This window comes from Hypanus sabinus, chromosome X1, assembly GCF_030144855.1.
Source record: "Hypanus sabinus isolate sHypSab1 chromosome X1, sHypSab1.hap1, whole genome shotgun sequence".
Lineage (NCBI taxonomy): Eukaryota > Metazoa > Chordata > Chondrichthyes > Myliobatiformes > Dasyatidae > Hypanus > Hypanus sabinus.
Genome location: NC_082738.1, coordinates 67,153,648 through 67,169,787, shown reverse-complemented (window position 1 = coordinate 67,169,787; position 16,140 = coordinate 67,153,648). Strand labels below are relative to the sequence as shown.

Genomic DNA, 16,140 nt, shown 5'->3' with positions numbered 1-16,140 from the left:
AAATGTTGACTGTACTATTTTCCATAGATACTGCTTGGCTGCTGAGGTCCTCCAGCATTTTGTGTGCGTTGGTTGGATTTCCAGCATCTGCAGATTTTCTCGTTTCTAACTGGAAGGATCTGATTTGATCCTTACCAGATGTCAATAGAGGGATAATGACTGTTATTTTCCAGGAAGTTGCACACACTTGTGAGATCCTCAGGTACCAGTGTAAGGTCTGTATAAGAAACAGTGTTATTAAAGAGATTTATCCTTGTATTTCTACGATCATTCAAACACACCAAACACTTCTTCCAGAAAGTCTTCAGCCACACATTAATTACACCCCAGGGGTCTGAAAGAGGTAGCTGAAGAGATTAGGCGGGCATTAGTGATGATCTTAAAGAATCACTAGACTCTGGAATGGTTGGAAGACTGGAAAATTGCAAATGTCACTCCACTCTTTAACAGAGGAAGGAAGAAAAATGTAGATTATAGCTAGTAATCCTGACTTCAGTGGAAGATATTGGGAGTCCATTATTAAGGACAAGGTTTTGGGGTTCTTGGAAGTTCATGATAAATTAGGCCAAAGTCAACTTGGTTTCTTTAAGTGGAAATGTTGCTTAAAGGAGAGTCAGTGGATGTTGTTTACTTGGATTTTCAGAAGGACGTTGACAAGGCACCTCACACGAAGCTGCTTAACAAGAGCCCATATTACAGGAGAGATACCAACATGGATAGAAGAATGGCTGACTAGCAGGAGGCAAAGATCATGAATAAAGGGGGTTTATTCTGTTTGGAGTCAGTATTGGAACGCTTATTTTACATTATATCTTGAATGACTGGATTGATGGCTTTGTGGACAGGTTTGCAGATATACAAAGATAGGTTGAGGGGCAGGTGGTATTAAGAAAGCAGGGAGTCTGTGGAGGACTTGGACAGATTGGGAGATAGGGAAAGAAGTGGCAGATGGAATATAGCATAGTGAAGTGTATGGTCATGAGCTTTGGTTGAAGGAACAAATGTGTAGACTATTTCTAAAAGGGGAGAAAATTGAAAAATCAGAGGTGCAAAGGGACTTGGGAGTCCTTGTGCAGGATTCCCTGAAGATTAACTTGCAGGTTGAATCACTGGCAAGGAAGGTAAATGCAATGTTTGCAATCATTTTGAGAGGACTAGAATAAAAGAGCTGAGGCTTTATAAGGTATTAGTCAGATCATACTTGGGAGTATTGTGAACAGTTTTCAGCCCCTTATCTATGAAAAGATGTGATGGCATTGGAGATGGTCCAGAGGAGGTTCATGAGAATGATTCCAGGAATGAAAGTGTAAACATATGATGGCTCTGGGCCTGTACTTGCTGGAGTGCAGAAGAATGAGGTAGATCTCATTGAAACTATCAAAAATTGAAAGGCTAAGATGGAGTGGATGTTTCCTGTGGTGGGTGAATCTAGAACCAGAAATCACAGCCTCAGAACAGAAGAACAGAAATGAGGAGGAATTTCTTTTGCCAGAGGGTGGTGAATCTGGAATTCATTGCCATGGACCACTGTGGAGAACAAGTCTTTGAGTATACTTAAAGCAGAGTCTGTTATGTTCTTGGCCAGTTAAAGTTTATGGGGAGAAGGCAGGAGAATGGGATTCAGAGGGATAATAAATCAGCCATGATGGAATGGTGGAGCAGTGTTGATGGGCCAAATTGCCTAATTCAGCTCCTATGCATTATGGTGCAGCCCTCGTCATCTACTTGTCAGTTGAAGATATGTCCGCTCAACTCACACTTTTTGGGTTAACACCAAGCCATACCCCTCATCCTATCAATCAATAATACACCCCACCCCTCATTCTGCACATTCGTGACAAACCCCAGGCTTTTCTCTTCCCCTTATCAATCAATCCTGGGTCCCACCCCTTCCTTTCATTACAATGTATAAAACCCTCCCCTTCTGATGCACCTGTTTGCCACTCACCAAATCCACTCCCACCCTGTTGATAATATTCTCAAATCCTCCAAAACCAATCAATTATCATTAATACAGTCATCCTTCTCCACCTATTTGACCTACAACCTGCCATTTCTTTCCACTTGTCTATCATTTGCCAGTACCACTCACTTTTCACCTCCTTATCAATCATTCTCACCTCCCTGCCCATCCAGCCCCACCCCTCACACCCAGAAACTTCAGACAGAGTGACTGCAGAGGAAGAGACCTGGCATGACAAACAACTTGTTGAATCCATTTATTACTTGCATCAGCATCACAGGCACATAGCATCAGAAATGCAGCATTCACAAGTAAATATAACAAATTACAGAACACTCTTCAGTGCAGGAACAGGCTACTCAGCCCATGATGTTGTGATGAACTTATTAACTGCCTTCTACTTGCACAATTTCCACATAAAATGGTTTACTATTGTTACATGTAATGCACAGACTGCAGAGCTCAAGCCAGAGAGCATAAACCACAGACTGTAGTGAAACTCAATGATTTGCATACCAGCCATACTGATTATTTCAACATGCAATAAGGTGCAAGGGCCACAACAATTGTGACGTCCTCCATCTTACCATAAGTGTTATAATAATGTAGTAGCTGTCTTGAGCCTAGTATGTGTGTTATCAGGATTTTTTATTTTCTACTTGAAGAGAGGTGGGGAGAAGAGAGAATGACATGCCTTGTCCTGTACCGGGAGGGCTGGAGAAGATAAGGAGGAATGCAGGCTGCTGTCAGGCAGCAAAAGGAAGGTCCAACTCATATTTTAAGAGGGGATGTTGAGAGGTGTTGGGTCCCCTCATTCACTTCCTTCCCTGTCCCTAACAAGCCTCCTCTCCCGCACCAAGACATCTACCCCTGTGAGTCACACAACTGCCATACCCTGGCATCAGGCAATGAGGCGAAGTGCAAGACTGACTTTTCTGGAGTGAGCCCAGAGAGACAGGATCATAGCACAGCCTCTCTCTGTCTGCACCTTTAAGTCATTGCCAAAGAGCAGCCTACTTCAGAAATTACTGTATCCAACAGGAACCAAACACATCTCTTGTTACACTGGCAACTGCCTGCCAGATAATAGAGGGAAGATGAGAGAACCAGTGAGAGGAGTGGGTGGGGTTTTACAGGGGAATGTCAGAGGGCTGGGAGGGTGAGGCGAGTTTACAGCAAATTCCCCTGGGAGGTGGATGAATACACATGGGTGTTGCAGTATAATTCTTCAGCTAGGCCTGCAGTGAGGGGCTGAGGGGCAGAAGTAAATGGTAAATGATGGCAATGTCGGTGCATCCTCCTCTCTCTCTCCCGACACTGGCTGTCAGCCACATCATCCTCTCCCCCCTCTGGGAGCAGACACTGAACACACTGCCCCGCTCCCCCTCTGGAACTGGACATCGGACATGCAGTCCTCTCCGATAAGACTGTGGTGTTTTGTTTGTGTATTAGGTACATGTGATCAAAGCCATCATGCACTCTCGAGGTCAGCCTCCTTCAATCAATGGGCAGCAACTTCTTAAAACCAATCTGTCTTTATTGCTCTTGATACTGCCTTTGTATATTATTTGTTTTAACTTCTGCTGTGAGACTTGGGACAATGCCAGCTGTCCAACTGATGGCAAATCTCTGTTTCTGACCACATCAGTCACGGTTCTGGACCTCATTTCCTTGGGTCACACCACACCAGGACAACAGCCCAGCACAAAGTAGAGTTTCAGGAAATTCACAATCTCTTTCCACTGCGTTCCATGTCATGTTGCAGCTGTGACAGTCCATCTACAACTCTGATGGATGAGCAGCAAGACAAGGAATCTCATACAGTGGGAACCCAGACAGCCTTTGTCTCCTGATTGAAAACTTTGATTGGATCTTAAACAGTGGGACTGCCAGACATGGATTAAATCTGGAAAGGAGCAGAGTGCAATATTTCCGGAGCTCTGAAATGTCTTTCCACAGGGTTCTCAGTCCTGTTGCAAGAGTGGCTGCCCATCTGCACAAGACATACAGTCGGGCAAGGAATCATATATCACAGGAAGCAAGACAAGCCCTTCTTCCCTGCTGGATGCCCCTGGAACATCAGTTACAGGTACTGAGGGTTTGGCAGTGGGACTGTCAAACATGGCTTAAGTCTGGAAAGAGCTGTTTCAGACTCACACCGGCAGAACTGTCTGTGATTCCAATTTCCATATCCTCTGGGTCAGCCCGACTGGGTCCGCCTGCACAGTTCCCACCTCCATAATCCCCAGTCAGTACTTCAGGAACACTGTGAGCACAGTGCATGTGTGGGAAATTGAATAACTTGTTCTAAACATTCTGACCTAAGACACACTCTAGAATACCAGCAAACAGTGAATCATGATGCCATGCCAATTGCTGTCAGCCCTCGCCTGTCTTCAACAGAATCCACAAGGCAAGATTCTGCTCCGATTGTGCAAACCATTCCCTTTGGGGCACCACTCGGCAGAAATCTCTGAACCTCCATAGGCATTCAGCGAAAATGGAAAAACTCACCATGCACTTTTCTGTCTCCATATCACAAGGTCAGACCCACAGAGGGAGTGCCATGCACAGTTCCCATCTCCATATCCCATGGGTTAGATCTACACCACAGCCTCCTGCCAATATGGGAATTCTGGAAGATTTATTTTTCTTTGGACTTTCTAACCCCTCTCCCATTGAGCCACCAAGCACCTATGAAACACTGTCAATCTCTGTCTGCCCTTGCCTGAATGTGAGAGTGTCCCTGGCATGGCATCATTCTGTGACTGTGCTCACCACTACCTTTGGCCTGTCGTTGGCCGGTTGTTTCGTCCACGTCCTGATGCAGGAGAATAGTGGTGTTAATGATGAATCTGAGTTGTATACTGCATACATACTTTGACAATAAATGTACCCTGAACCTTAATGCAGTCAGGTGCAGTTGGTAAGGACAACATTGGTGCTGATGCAGTCCCAGTTTCCGAACACTGCCACCCTCGTCCTCGCCCTCAGCACGATGGCCAATGGACTCACTTCCACATCAAATCAGCATCTTGCAATCTCTGCAGTCAGCTATCAGGCTTACACCAGCCCTGCACGGTCATGGCAACTGGTCATTGGAGAGGTCTGCTTTGCAATCACTTTCCACAAGGTTCCCTGTCCTGCTGCATTTGTGACAGATTGGTCACCGCCCAGAGGTGAAGCATCAGGGGAATAAATCACCTGGATTTTCAGAGTCAAACATCACGTCTGCAGTGCCAACATCACCCTCCTGTCGTCTGGCAAACTGCTGCTGCAGATGCCTGCTAATCCCCATCCAGACCCAGGACATTGCTCGTCCTCGGCACCTCCCCTCCAGTGGAAGAGAGCGCCAGAAATGATGGGGCGGGGGGAGGGGGGAGGCAAAACCCAGTCCTTTTGGAGCAGAAGACTCAAGCAGGGATGTAATTAAATATGTTGGCCACTCAGCCATTCCCCTCCACCACCCCTGAAAGGTTCTGAATGTCAGCTGACAGCACAGACTTCTTCCACCCCAGTCCCAGACAGCCAGTTGGTCTGATCTCGAGTGCTGCGCCAACTTCTTCTTTAGCAGAGGAGTGGAGGCGTCAAGGAAACTGCTGAGGGAGTGCCAGCCCAAGGCCACAATGTCCAGAGGGTCCCATGGGTCCAGGTCAAAGGAGATTGGTTCAACAGAAGGAAGAGGGGTGTTGTTTTACGTCTGACATGGAACGAGAAGTGAAGGGTCAGACTCCAGGATTGGACCAAGTTCATGGGCACAGCTTCGTTCCAGACTCGTTCAAAGTGTCCTCCGATTCCGAGTGACTCTGTATGTGTTTTTAGAGGAAAGGGTAGAAATGGGAAAGGAAGAAGGGAATGAGCTCTTCTGTATTAAACAATAAGGTCTCACGGACTGGTGAGTGAGTAACATGTCTGCAGCACCATCCCTCCACGCTGTCCCATCCTCAATGAATCCCTCACCATCAATCCACCTCCCCCATGCACCCTTCCTCCCCAATTCCCCCACCCTCAAACTGTCCCATCCTCACCGTGCCTCCTGCTCCCTCCCTCCCCACCCCCCATGTTTCTCCTCCCCCTCCACCCTCAGCCCTCCCCACTCTTTCCGACCTGTCCCATCCCGATCCTCCTTCCCCCTCTTCACCTCAGGATTGATCATATCCTCGTCCTCTCTCCCAGATAACGCTGTCCCCCGCTTCCCATTCACGCAGAGAAGGAGCGCCCCGAGATCGAGCGGACGTGGCTTTGCAATGAAAGAAAATGTGTGTCGACAAACAGAATCAGACCCCCACCTGGTGTCCCGAGGAGAGGCCGATGGACGGAGACGGGAACCCGGGCCAGCCGGGGAGCCGTTACTGAGGAGGCGACCGGGCGCGAGAGGAGCCTTTCGGCGGGATTGAGATATCGCGAGATTTAAACAAACGAGCGGGGCCTTTGGAAATAACGGCGTGAAATGGTGATGATGGTGCAGTGTGGAAGAGAGGTAGGAATATCAATTATATAGTTAGGAAAGTGCAAGCAGCTGTTACTGAAGTAGTGAAATGGGGACATCAGTGGGGGCTTAAATTTTCCATTGCAAAGACTTGTTTGTTTTTTTCTAAAAGGAACATTGCCCCCATTGGGGAATTGGTTAGGTCTGGAATCCAAAAAGAAGCTGAGAGCGTGACACTTATCACGCTTTGAATTTTTCCAATGATTTCAAGTTCCCTGGCCCCCACCGCCTTATTTTCACCATGGACGTCCAACCCCCACCAGGAAGGTCTCAAAGCTCTCCGCTTCTTTTTGGATTCCAGACCTAACCAGTTCCCCTCTACCACCACTCTCCTCCGTCTAGTGGAATTAGTTCTTACCCTCAATAATTTCTCCTTTGGAACAATACCTTATATACCAGCTGGGTAGCCTCCAAACTGATGGCATGAACATTGACTTCTCTAACTTCCGTTAATGCCCCTCCTCCCCATCTTACCCCATCCCTGATATATTTGGTTTTCCCCCCTCCTTTTTTTCTCTCTTTCTGCCCATCACTCTGCCTGTTATCCGTCTCCCTCTGGTGCTGCCCTTTCTTTTTCCCTACTCCTCCTGTCCCATGATCCATTCCTTTCTCCAGCTCTGTATCCCCTTTGCCAATCACCTTTCTGGCTCTCAGCTTCATCCCACCCCCTCCGGTCTTCTCCTATCATTTCGCATTTTCCCCTCCACCTCCTAATTTCAAATCTCTTACTATCTTTCCTTTCAGTTAGTCCTGACGAAGGGTCTCGACCCGAAACGTCGACAGTGCTTCTCCCTCTCGGTGCTGCCTGGCCCACTGCGTTCCACCAGCATTTTGTGTGTGTTGCTATGTTCTTCCATGCTCTGTGCCCATGTTGGGGTTGAAGGAAACAAGGTGCCAGACCTTCTCGCCAAGCAATTAATTAACATTAAGGATGTGAATGTGGTGCCTTTGCATAAAGCGGAAGCAAAAGCTATGAAATGAGGAGAGCCAGTCGGGGCCATGAGAAGGCCTTGGCGAGCAGGATTAAAGATAACCCGAAGGCATTCTACAAGTCTGTGAAGAAGAGGATCAGACTTGAGAGAATAGGACCAATCAAGTGTGACAATGGAAAAGTGTGTATGGAAACAGGAGTAGCTGAGGTACTTTATGAATACTTTGCTTCAGTATTTACGACGGAAGAGGATCTTGGCGATTGTAGGGTTGACTTACAGCGGATAGAAAAGTTTGAACATTTTGACATTAAGAAAGAGGATGTGCTGGAGCTTTTGGAAAGCATCAAGTTTGATAAGGCTCTGGGTTCGGACGAGATGTACCCTAGGCTACTATGGAAGGCGAGGGAGGAGATTGCTGAGCCTCTAGCAATGATCTTTACATTATCAATGGGGACGGAGGAGATTCCGGCGGATTGGAGGGTTGCAGATGTTGATCCCTTATTCAAGAAAGGGAGTAGAGATAGCCCAAGAAATTATACACCAGTGAGTCTTACTTCAGTGGTTGGTAAGTTGATGGAAAAGATCCTGAGAGGCAAGATTTATGAACACTTGGAGAGGCATAATATGATTAAGAATAGTCAGCATGGCTTTGTCAAAAGCAGGTCGTGCCTTACAAGCCTGATTGGATTTTCTGAGTATTGACCAAACATGTTGATGAAGGTAGAGCAGTAGATGTAGTGTATATGGATTTCTGCAAGGCACACGACAGTGAGAGTAGGAATAGAATTAGGTGGAGGATGAATGCGTGGCTGTGGGTTTGGAGCAGGGGGCAGGGATTCAAGTTTCTGGATCATTGGGACCTCTTCTGGGGCAGGCGTGACCTGTTCAAGAAGGACGGGTTACACTTGAATCCTGGGGGGGGACGAATATCCTAGCGGGGAGGTTTGCTATGGTTACAGGGCAGACTTTAAACTAGTAAGATGGGGGGGGGGGGCGGGAATCAATTTGAGGAAACCATGGGAGAGGAGGTTAGTTCACCAGTAGAGCAAGTAAATAGACAGTGTGTGAGGGAGGAAAGGCAGGTGATGGAGAAGGGATGCGCTCAGCCCGAAGATGTAGAGGAGAAGAAAGAAAAGGATAATAAATTTGAATGCATTGTTAGGGATGCAAAGAGAGGAGGAGAAATTTTTTGAAGAAGTTACGAGGAATGTTGACGAGGGTAAGGCAGTGGATATAGTCTATATGGACTTCAGCAAGGCCTTTGACAAAGTTCCACATGGAAGGTTAGTTAAGAAGGTTCAGTCGTTAGGTATTAATGCTGGAGTAATAAAATGGATTCAACAGTGGCTAGATGGGAGATGCCAGAAAGTAGTGGTGGATAATTGTTTATCGGGCTGGAGGCCGGTGACTAGCGGGGTGCCTCAGGGATCTGTTTTGGGCCCAATGTTGTTTGTAATATACATAAATGATCTGGATGATGGGGTGGTAAATTGGATTAGTAAGTATGCCGATGATACTAAGGTAGGAGGTGTTGTGGATAATGAGGTGGGTTTTCAAAGCTTGCAGGGAGATTTATGCCGGTTAGAAGAATGGGCTGAACGTTGGCAGATGGAGTTTAATGCTGAGAAGTGTGAGGTTCTACATTTTGGCAGGAATAATCCAAGTAGAACATACAGGGTAAATGGTAGGGCATTGAGGAATGCAGAGGAACAGAGAGATCTAGGAATAACAGTGCATAGTTCCCTGAAGGTGGAGTCTCATGTAGATAGGGTGGTGAAGAAGGCTTTTGGAACACTGGCCTTTATAAATCAAAGCAGTGAGTACAGAAGTTGGGATGTAATGTTAAAATTGTACAAGGCATTGGTAAGGCCAAATTTGGAATATTGTGTGCAGTTCTGGTCACCGAATTATAGGAAAGATATCAATAAATTAGAGAGAGTGCAGAGACGATTTACTAGGATGTTACCTGGGTTTCAGCACTTAAGTTACAGAGAAAGGTTGAACAAGTTAGGTCTCTATTCATTGGAGCGTAGAAGGTTGAGGGGGGATTTGATCGAGGTATTTAAAATTTTGAGAGGGATAGATAGAGTTGACGTGAATAGGCTGTTTCCATTGAGAGTAGGGGAGATTCAAACGAGAGGACATGATTTGAGAGTTAGGGGGCAGAAGTTTAAGGGAAACACGAGGGGGTATTTCTTTACTCGGAGAGTGATAGCTGTGTGGAATGAGCTTCCTGTAGAAGTAGTAGAGGCCAGTTCAGTTGTGTCATTTAAGGTAAAATTGGATAGGTATATGGACAGGAAAGGAGGGTTATGGGCTGACTGTGGGTAGGTGGGACTAGGTGAGATTAAGAGTTCGGCACGTACTAGGAGGGCCGAGATGGCCTGTTTCCGTGCTGTGATTGTTATATGGTTATATGGGTTCTCCCCTGAGTTGGACCTTCACGTCCAGCCTCCATTACCCAGCACTGGCAACAGGATCTGACCCTCCTCCAGCTCCAGGCTCATATTGACATTGCTCAGAGTTACTGCACTGGCAAGGCAGAGAGCCCAATCCATGTGGTCAATTCTGGCTAATGGCAGCTGGGGTCTCCACCCACGCACTGAGGCAAACACAGTCACAGGGGATCCCCAAATTGTTCCATTCAATGGAGCAGAGTGGGCGGGGCAGGTTAAGGACATTTGCCAACCAGTCACTGACCTCCCAGGTCACACCATTAGGTAAGCCCCGGTACACACTGGTAGCAGGACTCCAGTTGGCTCTGAGACTTCTCTGCCCACCGTTACCAGAATCAGACTGATTTCCTCCAAGTGTTTACAGCTACTGTTGGTGTGCCCTTCACCAAAGGCACACATCATTCTCTCTGGTAGCACCAACCCAGCTCCAGGACCCTGGTCTCTTGTTGGCACCAGCTCATTTGGGGGAACTGCTCTCTTAGACTTCACCCTATTCAGGGGTACCTGTGTTGTTGTGGGGGGTTAAATTTGAGGGAGGGCAGTCACAGATCTCGATTGGCCCTTTATGTGACTCCTCACTCTCCAAATTAGACATACCTGCAGCCTCTCCCTAAAATTCCTATGGGGGACATCTTTGTTCCCGCAGTGGCACACCCAGGGAGGATATATGGCCCCCAGTGGCACTTCCCCTGAGTGGCAGGAGCTCATGGCGAGGGTTGAACGCCTTCAGCACCTGTAATCATGAAATCGGATCTGGGTAGCTGCCCTCATTCCTATTCCTCGGGATTTCCTTTCAGTCTTCCCTTCCTGCTGGTTCACCCCAAGGAAGCTCTTGAACCCCAGAGGGAGCCTGAGTCAATCATGACCTTCTGTAGTTTCAGCTGATGTACTGAACACAGGGGTGATCTGAGTCTGGAACTGAGGGTTTCGAAGTCCCTCCATTCATCTTCCCAGTGTTCCCTGCTAATCCACACTCTCTGGCAGATAAGGATTTGCAGGTAAGTTGAGACAGCAACTGTTGCCACAATGAGGACCAGCTTCCAAGAATGACCATCGCGGCTGTGGGTGTTCTTGATGAAGAAGGTCTCTCCTCCTATCCATCAGATGTCACCACTTCACCTGCCAATCTACATATAGATTGGGTGAACCAAATTGGTAAGGGTGCTGAGGAAGAGGATTTGTTGGAATGTATGCGGGATGGTTTTCTGAACCAACATGTCGAGGAACCAACTAGAGAGCAGGCCATTCTAGATTGGGTATTGAGCAATGAGGAAGGGTTAGTTAGCAATCTTGTTGTGTGAGGCCCCTTGGGTAAGAGTGACTATAATATGGTGGAATTCTGCATTAAGATGGAGAGTGACATAGTTAATTCAGAAACAAAGGTTCTGATCTTAAAGAAGGATAACTTTGAAGGTATGAGACGTGAATTAGCTAAGATAGACTGGCAAATGATACTTAAAGGGTTGACGGTGGATATGCAATGGCAAGCATTTAAAGATCGCATGGATGAACTATAACAATTGTTCATCCCAGTTTGGCAAAAGAATAAATCAGGGAAGGTGGTGCACCCGTGGCTGACAAGGGAAATTAGGGATAGTATCAAGTCCAAAGAAGAAACATATAAATTAGCAAAAAAAAGCGACACACCTGAGGACTGAGAGAAATTCAGAGACCAGTAGAGGAGGACAAAGGGCTTAATTAGGAAAGGGAAAAAAGATTATGAGAGAAAGTTGGCAGGGAACATAAAAACTGACTGTAAAATCTTTTATAGATATGTGAAAAGAAAAAGATTGGTCAAGACAAATGTAGGTTCTTTACAGTCAGAAACAGGTGAATTGATCATAGGGAACAAAGACATGGCAGACCAATTGAATAACTACTTTGGTTCTGTCTTCACTAAGGAGGACATAAATAATCTTCCGGAAATAGTAAGGGACCGAGGGTCTAGTGAGATGGGGGAACTGAGGGAAATACATGTTAGTAGGGAAGTGGTGTTAGGTAGATTGAAGGGATTAAAGGCAGATAAATCCCCAGGGCCAGATGGTCTGCAACCCAGAGCGCCCCTTAAGGAAGTAGCCCAAGAAATAGTGGATGTATTAGTGATAATTTTTCAAAACTCCTCAGATTCTGGATTAGTTCCTGAGGATTGGAGGGTGGCTAATGTAACCCCACTTTTTAAAAAAGGAGGGAGAGAGAAACTGGGGAATTATAGAGCGGTTAGTCTGACATTGGTGGTGGGGAAAATGCTAGAGTCCGTTATCAAAGATGTGATAACAGCACATTTGGAAAGAGGTGAAATCATCGGACAAAGTCAGCATGGATTTGTGAAAGGAAAATCATGTCTGACGAATCTTATAGAATTTTTTGAAGATGTAACTAGTAGAGTGGATAGGGGAGAGCCAGTGGATGTGGTATATTTAGATTTTCAAAAGGCTTTTGACAAGGTCCCACACAGGAGATTAGTGTGCAAACTTAAAGCACACGGTATTAGGGGTATGGTATTGATGTGGATAGAGAATTGGTTGGCAGACAGGAAGCAAAGAGTGGGAGTAAACAGGACCTTTTCAGAATGGCAGGCAGTGACTAGTGGGGTACCGCAAGGCTCAGTGCTGGGACCCCAGTTGTTTACAATATATATTAATGATTTAGACGAGGGAATTAAATGCAGCATCTCCAAGTTTGCAGATGACACGAAGCTAGGCGGCGGTGTTAGCTGTGAGGAGGATGCTAAGCGGATGCAGGGTCACTTGGATAGGTTAGGTGAGTGGGCAAATTCATGGCAGATGCAATTTAATGTGGATAAATGTGAGATTATCCACTTTGGTTGCAAGAACAGGAAAACAGATTATTATCTGAATGGTGGCCGATTAGGCAAAAGGGAGATGCAAGGAGACCTGGGTGTCATTGTACACCAGTCATTGAAGGTGGGCATGCAGGTACAGCAGGCGGTGAAAAAGGCAAATGGTATGTTGGCATTCATAGCAAAAGGATTTGAGTACAGGAGCAGGGAGGTTCCACTGCAGTTGTCCAAGGCCTCGGTGAGACCGCACCTAGAATATTGTGTGCAGTTTTGGTCCCCTAATCTGAGGAAAGACATTCTTGCCATAGAGGGAGTACAGGGAAGGTTCACCAGATTGATTCCTGGGATGGCAGGACTTTCATATGAAGAAAGACTGGATCGACTAGGCTTATACTCACTGGAATTTAGAAGATTGAGGGGGGATCTTATTGAAATGTATAAAATTCTAAAGGGATTGGACAGGCTAGATGCAGGAAGATTGTTTCTGATGTTGGGGAAGTCCAGAACAAGGGGTCACAGTTTAAGGATAAAGGGGAAGCCTTTTAGGACTGAGATGAGGAAAAACTTCTTCACACAGAGAGTGGTGAATCTGTGGAATTCTCGGCCACAGGAAACAGTTGAGGCCGGTTCATTGGCTATATTTAAGAGGAAATTAGATATGGCCCTTGTGGCTAAAGGGATCATGGGGTATGGAGGGAAAGCAGGTACAGGGTTCTGAGTTGGATGATCAGCCACGATCATACTGAATGGCGGTGCAGGCTCGAAGGGCCGAATGGCCTACTCCTGCACCTATTTTCTATGTTTCCACCATGGGTATCCTGCAGGTACTGTGCCACGGCAGCAGAACCTACAGGAGATCCCTCACCAGTACCTGGGGAGTGGTGGACACAGCCCACTGGTAGTTTTGACTCCTGCACCAACCTCTCCAAATCTGGACCTCAATGCCCTTTGTGCTACACTGGCTCATCTTTACAGGTTAGGAATAAGGGGCCAAGCTTTTGCAGCCAGTCACCACTGAGACCTTATCCAGCTCCACCTTCCAAAGCACTGTTCCTCCACTGTCACCCAAAGTGGAGGAGTTGGATTAGTCCACTGCCACTGGGAAGCACTAGGGGTGTCTCTGTCCACTGCTTAACACCCAAGGTAGTGATGACCCTTTGCTTTCATGCCCTCGGCCCCCATGTTATACCTGAACCTGAGGGGGACCAATATAGTTTCAGGCAGGTTTGCCGGGGTTGTTGGCAAGGGGATGGGAACCAGAGTGATAGAGCTAATTAGTATACGAGATGCAATGTGTGGTTAGACTGTGACGACGGACAGGCAGATGATAGGGTAAAGTTGCTGTCAGTGGGATGAGTTAAAGTGTAACATGGGGGCAAAATAGAAAAGGGTGATGAATACAGGACTGAAGATGTTACATTTGAAAGCACTCAGTATACGGGATTATGTAGATGATCTTGTAGCTCAGTTAGCGATTGGCAGGTTGACATTCTGGGCATCACTGAGCCGTGCCTGAAAAAGATCATAGTTGGGAGTTTAACAGTCAAGGATACACATTGTATTGAAAGGACAGGCAGGTAGGCAGCAGGGCTAGGAAGGCTCTGTTAGTGAAGAAATGAAATCAAATCCTTAGAAGGATTTGACCTGGAGTTACACGCTGACTTCGGTTCTTTGTGGAAATAAGACCCGCTTTCGGGGCCTTACGACTGGCTGCTTTTCAGTATGCCAAGGGTGCATCCTGGAAGACTAGTGCGCCTTCAGGGTATTGGATTTTCGTGGCTCTGGAGGTGTGCGGATTCAAAGCCAGTGCCATTATCTGGTGCATCATGGGCGACGGAAGATTGTAAGCGGTGACCTGGCTGCTGCCTGTGTGCCTAGAGAACCGAGTTCTTTCGGCACAGATCTCGGAAAAGGTGACACAGCAGACTTTATGTCTCCCCTCTTGCTGTGAAATGTGGACACCACTTTTTCCCTTATTAATGAGAGAGAGGCTGTGGTATGTTGAATTACCGGGTAAGCAAGTAGTCTTTGGGGTACTGCAAGTCTGTGTCTTTATTGATGCTTTGCTGCACGCTTGAGTGCTTGGTGGGGGGTGCAGATGCTTTTTTGCTGGTGGGTGGGTGTCGTTGCTTTGCTGCTGCTTGTGTGTGGGAGGGGGGAGCTGGGGGGCTTTGGTGTTCTAACATTTAACTGTCATTCATTCTTTGGGGCACTCTTCTGTTTTCATGGATGTTTGCAAAGAAAAAGAATTTCAGGATGTATATTGCTAACATTTCTCTGACATTAAATGTACCGTTGAAACCCATTGAAAGAGGTGATACAGGAATGGAAGATGTAGAACCTTGTGAGTAGAGTTAAGAAACTGCAAGGGTAAAAAGAGCCTCGAGCTGCAGTGGGATGGGAACCAGAGTGCTAGAACATATAGTAGAGTGGTTGTGAGAGAGGTTGTTAATCTCTCAAAGTCAGGAAATAAAAGGTTGAGCATGGTGGGACTGATGTTCTGAATTGTGTATATTGCTATGCAAGAAGTTTTGTAGGAAAGACAGATGAGCTCGGGGCATGTATCAGCATGTGGAATTATGATACTGCAGCCATCAGTGAGACTTGGTTGCAGGAGGGGTAGAACTGGCAGCTCAATATTCCATGTTTCCATTGTTTAAAGCATGGTAGAGCAGGAGTAACAAAAAGGGAGGAGTAGCATTACTCATCAGCAAAAATGTCACAGCAGTGCTCAGTCAGGACTGATTGGAGAACTCGACTAGTGAGGCTTTATGGGTGGAACAGAGGGATAAGAAAAGTATGAGCACATTAATTCAGCTATATTATGAACCACTCAACAGTCCTCTGGATTTAGAGGAACAAATTTGTAAAGAGGTCACAGACTGGTGTAAGAAACATAAGGTTGTTATAGGAGGTATTTTTAACTTTCCACATACTGACTAGGATAGAGTTTGTCAAATGTGTTCAGGGATGTTTCCTTAAGCAGTACGTACAAGTCCCAATGAGAGAGTGTGTGAGACTTGATCTGTTATTTGGGGATGAGTCAGATGACAGGAGTTTGTGGGGAACACTTTGCATTTAGTCATCATAATGCTATTAGTTTCAAAGTAAACATGGTAAAAGATAGCTCTGGTGCTCAGGTTGAAATTCTCAGTTGGAGAGAGGCCAATTTTGATGGTAGCAGAAAGGATATGGGAAGTGTGGATCCACTGCCTTTCCTTGATGGGCTGTTTTCTGGCAAAATTGTACTTGGTAAGTGGGAGACCTACAAGTGAAATTTTGAGAGTACAGAGGTTGTATGTGCCTGTCAGAATAAAAGGTAAGAAGTGTCGGAACCTTGGTTTTCAAGAGATATTGAGGATCTGGTTAAGATAAAAAGCAGATAGAGGCAGGTAGGAACAAATAAGGTACTTACGGAGTGCAAAAAATGCAAGAGAACACTGCAGAAAAAAAATTAAGAGGGCAAAGAGAAAGCATGAGATTGCTCTAACAGGCAAGGT

At 46.3% G+C, this 16,140-nt stretch overlaps 1 long non-coding RNA gene across 1 annotated transcript; it reads right to left on the bottom strand.

Moving 5' to 3' along the window:
• Positions 1–2,206: 2,206 nt before the first annotated feature.
• On the bottom strand, positions 2,207–6,449 carry LOC132384516 (uncharacterized). Its single transcript, XR_009508922.1, has 2 exons — positions 6,253–6,449; positions 2,207–5,769 (listed from the first exon to the last, which is right to left on the bottom strand). It is a non-coding gene; the product is annotated as an uncharacterized LOC132384516 (long non-coding RNA).
• Positions 6,450–16,140: the final 9,691 nt, after the last annotated feature.